The sequence below is a fragment of the Cricetulus griseus genome, unplaced genomic scaffold, assembly GCF_003668045.3.
Source record: "Cricetulus griseus strain 17A/GY unplaced genomic scaffold, alternate assembly CriGri-PICRH-1.0 unplaced_scaffold_1, whole genome shotgun sequence".
Taxonomy (NCBI): domain Eukaryota; kingdom Metazoa; phylum Chordata; class Mammalia; order Rodentia; family Cricetidae; genus Cricetulus; species Cricetulus griseus.
The window spans coordinates 5,954,946-5,961,827 of NW_023276808.1; positions in this window are offsets into that span (position 1 = coordinate 5,954,946).

A 6,882-nucleotide genomic window follows, 5' to 3' on the forward strand; every position below is an offset into this window, starting at 1 on the left:
GATTCTCACCTTTGGGGGAATCAAATATATGAACCTGTCACAAGACTGGTATCAGGCCATCAGGAAACACAGATACTTGTATTATAATTCATAACAGTAGCAAGAATATAGTTATGACATTTGCCAGTGTCTGGCTTTTATCAGTCCCATGCTATAGAAGCCAGAGAGTCTGGCCTGTTCAGTCCCATGCTGACTGATGTCAGCTGTGGGGGCTGTGATGGGATCCATGTATGAACCAGCCTTGGGTCCATCGCTGAGAGGGAGAGTGTGGACTTAGAAACTCCTAGGTACCCAAAGGTGAAAATGACCAGTCACAGAAGCATCTTGTGAATTTGTGGAGAGCCTTTTATTCCATCTGAAAACTGGAGTCTCCAGTTTATTCCATCATCATCCTAAGCCACTTTCCTATAGTCAAAATGACCACCCAAGTGCCTCTCCCCCCCCCTTCTGAGTCTCTGGGCATATAGAATGAATTCTCAGTCCATGTACAGGCCTATTCCAGACTTAGGCCATTTGAAGTACAAATTAGGAGACATTCTCCATTGAGGCCAAGACATTCAGTTGTAATTCAGCTAGCATCTGCAAGACAATGGAGACTCTGGCTCCAGAAAAATGTAGCCTAATATTTGGACCCTCAAAAATTTTCTAATAGAATAATTTTTTGCACCCAATAGACATTGCAGTGAAATTATTGTACAGTTTGGGATCATCTCATCTCCAGGAACTGTATTAAAGTTTCACAGAATTAGGAAGGCGGAGAACAAATTTTTTAGGTCAATGTCTCCTATAGCTCAGGCTTTCGTCACAGAATATAATTTGGAATTTCTTTAAACACTTAATCCTTTCTCTGCTAGTCATTGCTGGAAACAGAGTCCTATGAGTCCTTCCTTAGCTGGGCCTTGACTGGTCTGAACAATAGTTAAGTGAATGAGTATCCTCCAAATTCTGCAGATTTTATGGTGCATTTACAAATGAAGTGGGACCTGTGTTAGAATTGAGTTCACTGACCAACTGAAAAGCAGGTTTAGTCACAACAGAGAAAGCCATGGGGAGCAAAGAGCACAATTTTTTTTCTTCTGTAACAGTAGTTGTTTTTAAGAGTAGTGAAGTAATTAACTTTAGAAGATCAATAAAAGTTCTAACTGTCCATTTCTTGAGTCCACAGACCACACAATCAAGATGTTGTATAAAGAACTCAACTTATGGGGTGTAGAGATGGTCCATAGATTAAGAGCTCTAACTAATCTTCCAGAGAACCTGAGTTCAATTTTCCGCAACCAAGTGTTGTCTCAAATCCGTCTACCATGAGATCTGGTGCCCTCTTCTGTCCTGCAGACATATGTTCAGGCTGTATGAAATGCAAATAAATAAATCTTTTTAAAAATGAGGCAGACCAATCTCTGTGAGTTTGTGATCAGCCTAGTTTACAAGAGCTAGTTCTAGGACAGGCTCAAATGCCACAGAGGAAACTCTATCTCAACACACACACACACACACACACACACACACACACACACACACACACACAAAGTTTTAATTTTAATAAAAGGAACTGAACTCATCATTAAATACAGTTGTTATCATTAAGTACAGTTGTTCAACAAAATAGAAGAACTGGATAAAATGACGTGACTCTTCCTAACATGATTGTGTTTTCCAGGCTTAAGATGTATGTCCTGAAGAAATCATGTGGGTAGTAGTTGGTATGCTGTAAAACAAATCCAAGTCTCTGGATCCCATACCATAAAGAATGTTTCAACTTTCTAAGAGATATTATGTACATTATTCTCAGGCTATCTTTTCTGCCTCCAAGCCCCTCCCCCAACAGGCACTTTATTGTGTTCTAATACATGGCCTTTTCCCTAATTTCCCTCAGCTGTCAACATGACATTGCCTAGAGACACCTGAGGGAACATCAATTGAGGGTGTACCTAGATCAGCATATCTGACTGCTTGTCCAGGTGAGGTTGTATTGATTATGATTGACGTTAGAATTCTCTTCCTTTTTTTTAGTTGGCCATATCTCTAAACAAGTAGGCCTGGATGGATGAGAGGGGGAGCTTAGCACTGGACGGTAAGAAAGCAAGAGATATAGCTATGAAGCAATGTTTCCCCATATTTTACATTTATTAGCTTGAGTCTCTTTCATAAGTTTCCACATGGATGGGCAGTGATATAAGGATATCAACCAAATAAACTTGTTCACTATCCGAATTGCTTTTGGTTAAAGAATTTAATCAGAGCAACAGAGAAGAAAGTAGAACAAAATATGGGGCATCAAATGTGATTTTCTTGCTGTGTTGCTATCTAGACCAAGAATGCCACTGATTCATGGCCACATACTTCTCAGCTTCTGAGTGCAGGAGTTATGTTTCATGTAGTACTATCAATCATAATAGGTAGTGTTAGGCCAGAAGAGCTATGTTTACTGATTCTTGTAGAATTAGAATTGAAAGTAATTTGGCCAATGAGAGCTAAATTACAGAGTCTGCAGAGAGTTAGGTCATTAGGATACATGTACTGTGCCATTCACAGAAGTGGTGGGATAATTTGGGGTATTTAAATAAACCTAACAAGTATGGCGTAATGGTAACTAAAATTAATGCTTCTTAGGATTGCAAAAAGAGCTTACTTAGCTTACACAACACCATTTCAACTACTGTGAATCACACATGTTAAGAGATGGATCCTTGAAAATGGGTTTTAAATAAAAATGTTGGTAAGTTGTAGCTCTGGAGTTTCACAGGAGGAATTCTTTACTAGCTTCATGAGGAATCTTCACACTAGAGGGATTATTTCCTAATACACATATTCCGTATTTTTGAAAGTTTAAGGTTTTTGAAGTCACCTACCTACACTAATGAGTGGTGTATTATAAAATGGTATTATAAAATGTATGCATCTTAAGTTGCCAACTAGATGCTGGCTATGAAGGCAGGACATTGCCCACCACCCACAAATCCCCTTTCATCTTGCCCAAATATCGTAGACTGCATACACCACAACAATCCTCCACACTCTACCCCTGGTTCTGTCACTGTTCTAAAACTTTGCAAGAATATGCACACTTTACCAGAGGCTATATTGGATCTACAGTGCCCACATAAGGCACTGCCTACAACACTAAAACTCCCTAAATCCTGGCCAGCAACATCAGGATGCATTCACTACCCTGGATTCTTTACTAATTCTCCCACACAGCGGCATTTGTAATGGAGGCCAAAGAAGTCCCCAGGACCCAAATACTGGCAACGCCCACCACCCAATAACACTGCTTTAATCCTGCCCAGCATCCACAGAATGAACTCACTACCTGGGACCATACACTAGTTCTCTCAGACCACAGAATCTGTATTGGAGGCCAGAGTGTTTTTCAAGACACACAGGAAGACACTGCCCACCCACAGTAAATGCTTTTTTATTCTGTATAAGAACCTCAGACTGCAACCCTGCCCTTGAGGCCCATATCCCAGCCTCCTACTTGCAGAAATGATTGGCTATTTCAGAGACCAAGCAATTTGAAGGAACCACAATTAATTCAGTCTGAAGAACACCTAGCAGCACCAGGCAGCACATCCTTCACTCGGATACAAACTAGGTCTCACAGCTCTAGAATCATTACAATAAATGAGACTGGCCTAGAAAGCCCATGGATGATATTGTTCCCCAATCACAAACAACAGAGAAATAATACCGAATCCAACAAAAAGTGGACATAACAACAGCCTTGAAGGAAATAGAGTGACAATAGCATATTTTCCTCTCATGTCTATAACAACTCTTGCTACAAAAAGTTCAGCCATTAATCATTCTTCTCCACATAACTAAATGAATGTTTAAAAAAAAAAACTCTGAAGGTGATTGATTTCACTAGCTTCTTTGTTCTTTCTGCCTTTCATTTTCTGTTCCTACCTCTAGAGTAGATAAGTTGGTTGGGGATCTTTCTTCTACCTGACAAATTAGACTGATTTTAAGATTAAAATCAGAAAAATCAGATAGGAGAAAGTAGTGGGTTGACATAGCCTAAGCTATAATAATATGTTACATCATGATGAACACAATTCTCACTGTGAGAGTCTTTATAAGTGTATAATCACTTAACCACTGCTATTATCTTCATTACTGTAGAACTATATCCTCTTGAGATTACAAGCTTGTCCTCAACAAGTAAAAATTTCGGTTATTTTCATAGATAGGTCACCATTAGTATAATAGCCATGAGCATGAGAATTCTGATATTTCTTAGTACTACATTTAATTGTACAGAAAATATACTGAAAAGATTTCTGGGATCCATTGCAATTCTGTCAGTTTATGAGATCTTGGTATACTGGAGTCACACATGAACCTATGGGTAGAAAGGGAATGTCAGGAGAACATAGTTTACTCTTTTTTGTAGTAATGTCATTGAATGGATATAGGTGATATGTCCAAATGACTCAGAATCCATGCATTAAATATGTTCAATTTTATATAAACTACTACAAGTCAACATGCCTTTAACTAATTATAGTTGATATCTGTTGGGAAATCCCAACCTACTGCTATCAGAGATTATTTTGCATGCTACTGAAAAATCCCATTGTACAATCGGATTCATAATTAAATTCTGGAGAAAGTTTTACTTTCTTTTCTTTCTCAATCAAATAATACTTACAGTAGGATATTTTTATGTGAAGTTAACAACGTATTCTGTGTCTCTAATCAATACTGCTGTTCTTTTTTTAATTCTTTGTACATTGTCTCAAATCAGTTTCAGTTACACACATTTACTGTAGTTTGCTAAACAATAATTGCATAGAACAGTATCTTTTACCTTTTATACTTTTGCAAATTATATTATTAAAATGATTTATTTTCAACAACAACAAAATGATGTTGGGTGTGTTTACAGAATAACTTCCACATCTGCAAATCCCAGATACAAAATTATCAAATTATAAGAGGAAAGCTGATTCCAAATGTATGTGCAAAAAACAGTGGAAAAACTCAAAATTCGCAATAGGATTAAGAAAATATGGGTGCACATAATGTAACTTTTGCACTTAACACAAAACACAACAATGAAGAATGTGTACAATATTTGACAAAGAATGGGGGAGAGAGATTATTGCTACTATTGGATTATGGCACTATGAACATCCAACAAACTTCTGCAGCCCAGAAATTCCATTTGTTCACCAAAATAGTAGTTCCCTGAATTAAGACAATGTGGCTGGTGGTAGAGGAAAGTTAAAAGCATTCTAATCAAGTATTTCTGAAATGAAGGGTGGCCCTCATTTCCTCATTTTTACCAGTTTCTAAACTGTCTGAAGAACTGATCACAAAAAGAATGTGAAGGCAACTTTGAGCATTTCTACAAACCAGGCCTTCAGTTTTCTAATCTATCTTGGTAGTACACAACAAAAGCAATGTCTGTGGGTTCACATAAGACAATGATATTATGAATAGCAGATCTCCCATAGACAGGCCAAGGAAACCTTCCTGTCCCTAGTGAATGCACACTCTAGAAAGGCTTAGAGGAGAAGGGTCACTGCTGAGGTGAACAGAAGGACCCACAGAACCAGGCTGTCACATGATCCATCCAACTCCTAGCAGATCTGACAGGTCAGCCACCTTGCACCCATGAAGGAATGGCTTATGGTAACCCACATGGCTCCTTATAGATACATTAGAGGAGAACCCAAGGAAAACAACACAATCTACTTCCTAGTTGTGATTTTGATTGCTAAGATTGGCTTGAGTACTACAATATCTAGTATTCCCCAGTAGGGCCTAAAGACAACAGTAGCTCCCCTATTAGATGAGCAGGGATTAGATGACTAGTGCAAAACATGTCCTGTCTGCAATGCCCTTCCAACCTAGGGGCATACAGGGCACTAGTCTAGGAAATTTGTATATTAGCACAATCTCTTCCAGTCCTGGACAGCAGAAGATACATTCTTAATGACCTGGAAGCAATAGTAAATACAAAAAAAAATGATTGAGTTCCAGGACAGCCTGCAAAGCTACAAAGAAACCCTGTTTTGAATGCTCAAAAGAAAGAAAAGGAGAAAACAATTCCCTGGTAGAAGAAATGGCATGAATAACATATTATTTCACCATGCCACTATGTGCATTGCTAGTTGCTAAGATATGTGACACAACAAACACAACTAAGGCTGATGGATATAACCATGAAAAGCAATATTGGATATATCTACATATGAGAGATTCCTTTTTGAAAATTCAATTGTCACTGGATGAGGCTAACTTTCCAAAACTGTATATCCAAATCTTGCCCACATTCACTCACATACCTGATGGGAAATTACAAAATCAGTTAGTCTGTCACAATCAGTTTGTATTTCATAATGGTGACCCAAGCAGTTGTTTGTCCATCCTGTTGCCCACTACAACATATACAATAAACTATTCCTCCTATTCTGGTCTGAAGTTAGAAGCCATGCTCCACACAGATCCTTTTCCTGTTGTTAAAATGGACATTTGACTATGTGACTCAAATTTGTATTTTGAAAACTCATTGTTGGTTGAGTTTTAAAGAAAGATGTTTTTGGGTCAATCACAAGGACAAGACCATTGTCCTTGGGGGCAATGTAGTGAGATAAAGACTACCTTATACAAAATAACAAAGTTTGTCTATAAGGCTGCAGGTACTGCTCTTCTAGAATATGGCTTTTCATGGATCAATCATTCTAGCCATTAAATGTTTAATAAACACAAATGTTTTTATTAACAGCATATATCTAGTGGTGGTTAATGTTAAAGAGGAGCCAGCCTGGAAAAGATTTTGCATTCCACATATGCTATTGTAAGTTAAGGAAAGCAGTGCTTGAAAGAAACATGCCATGTTATAGGATTCAAGGAGAGGGGTTTATTCAT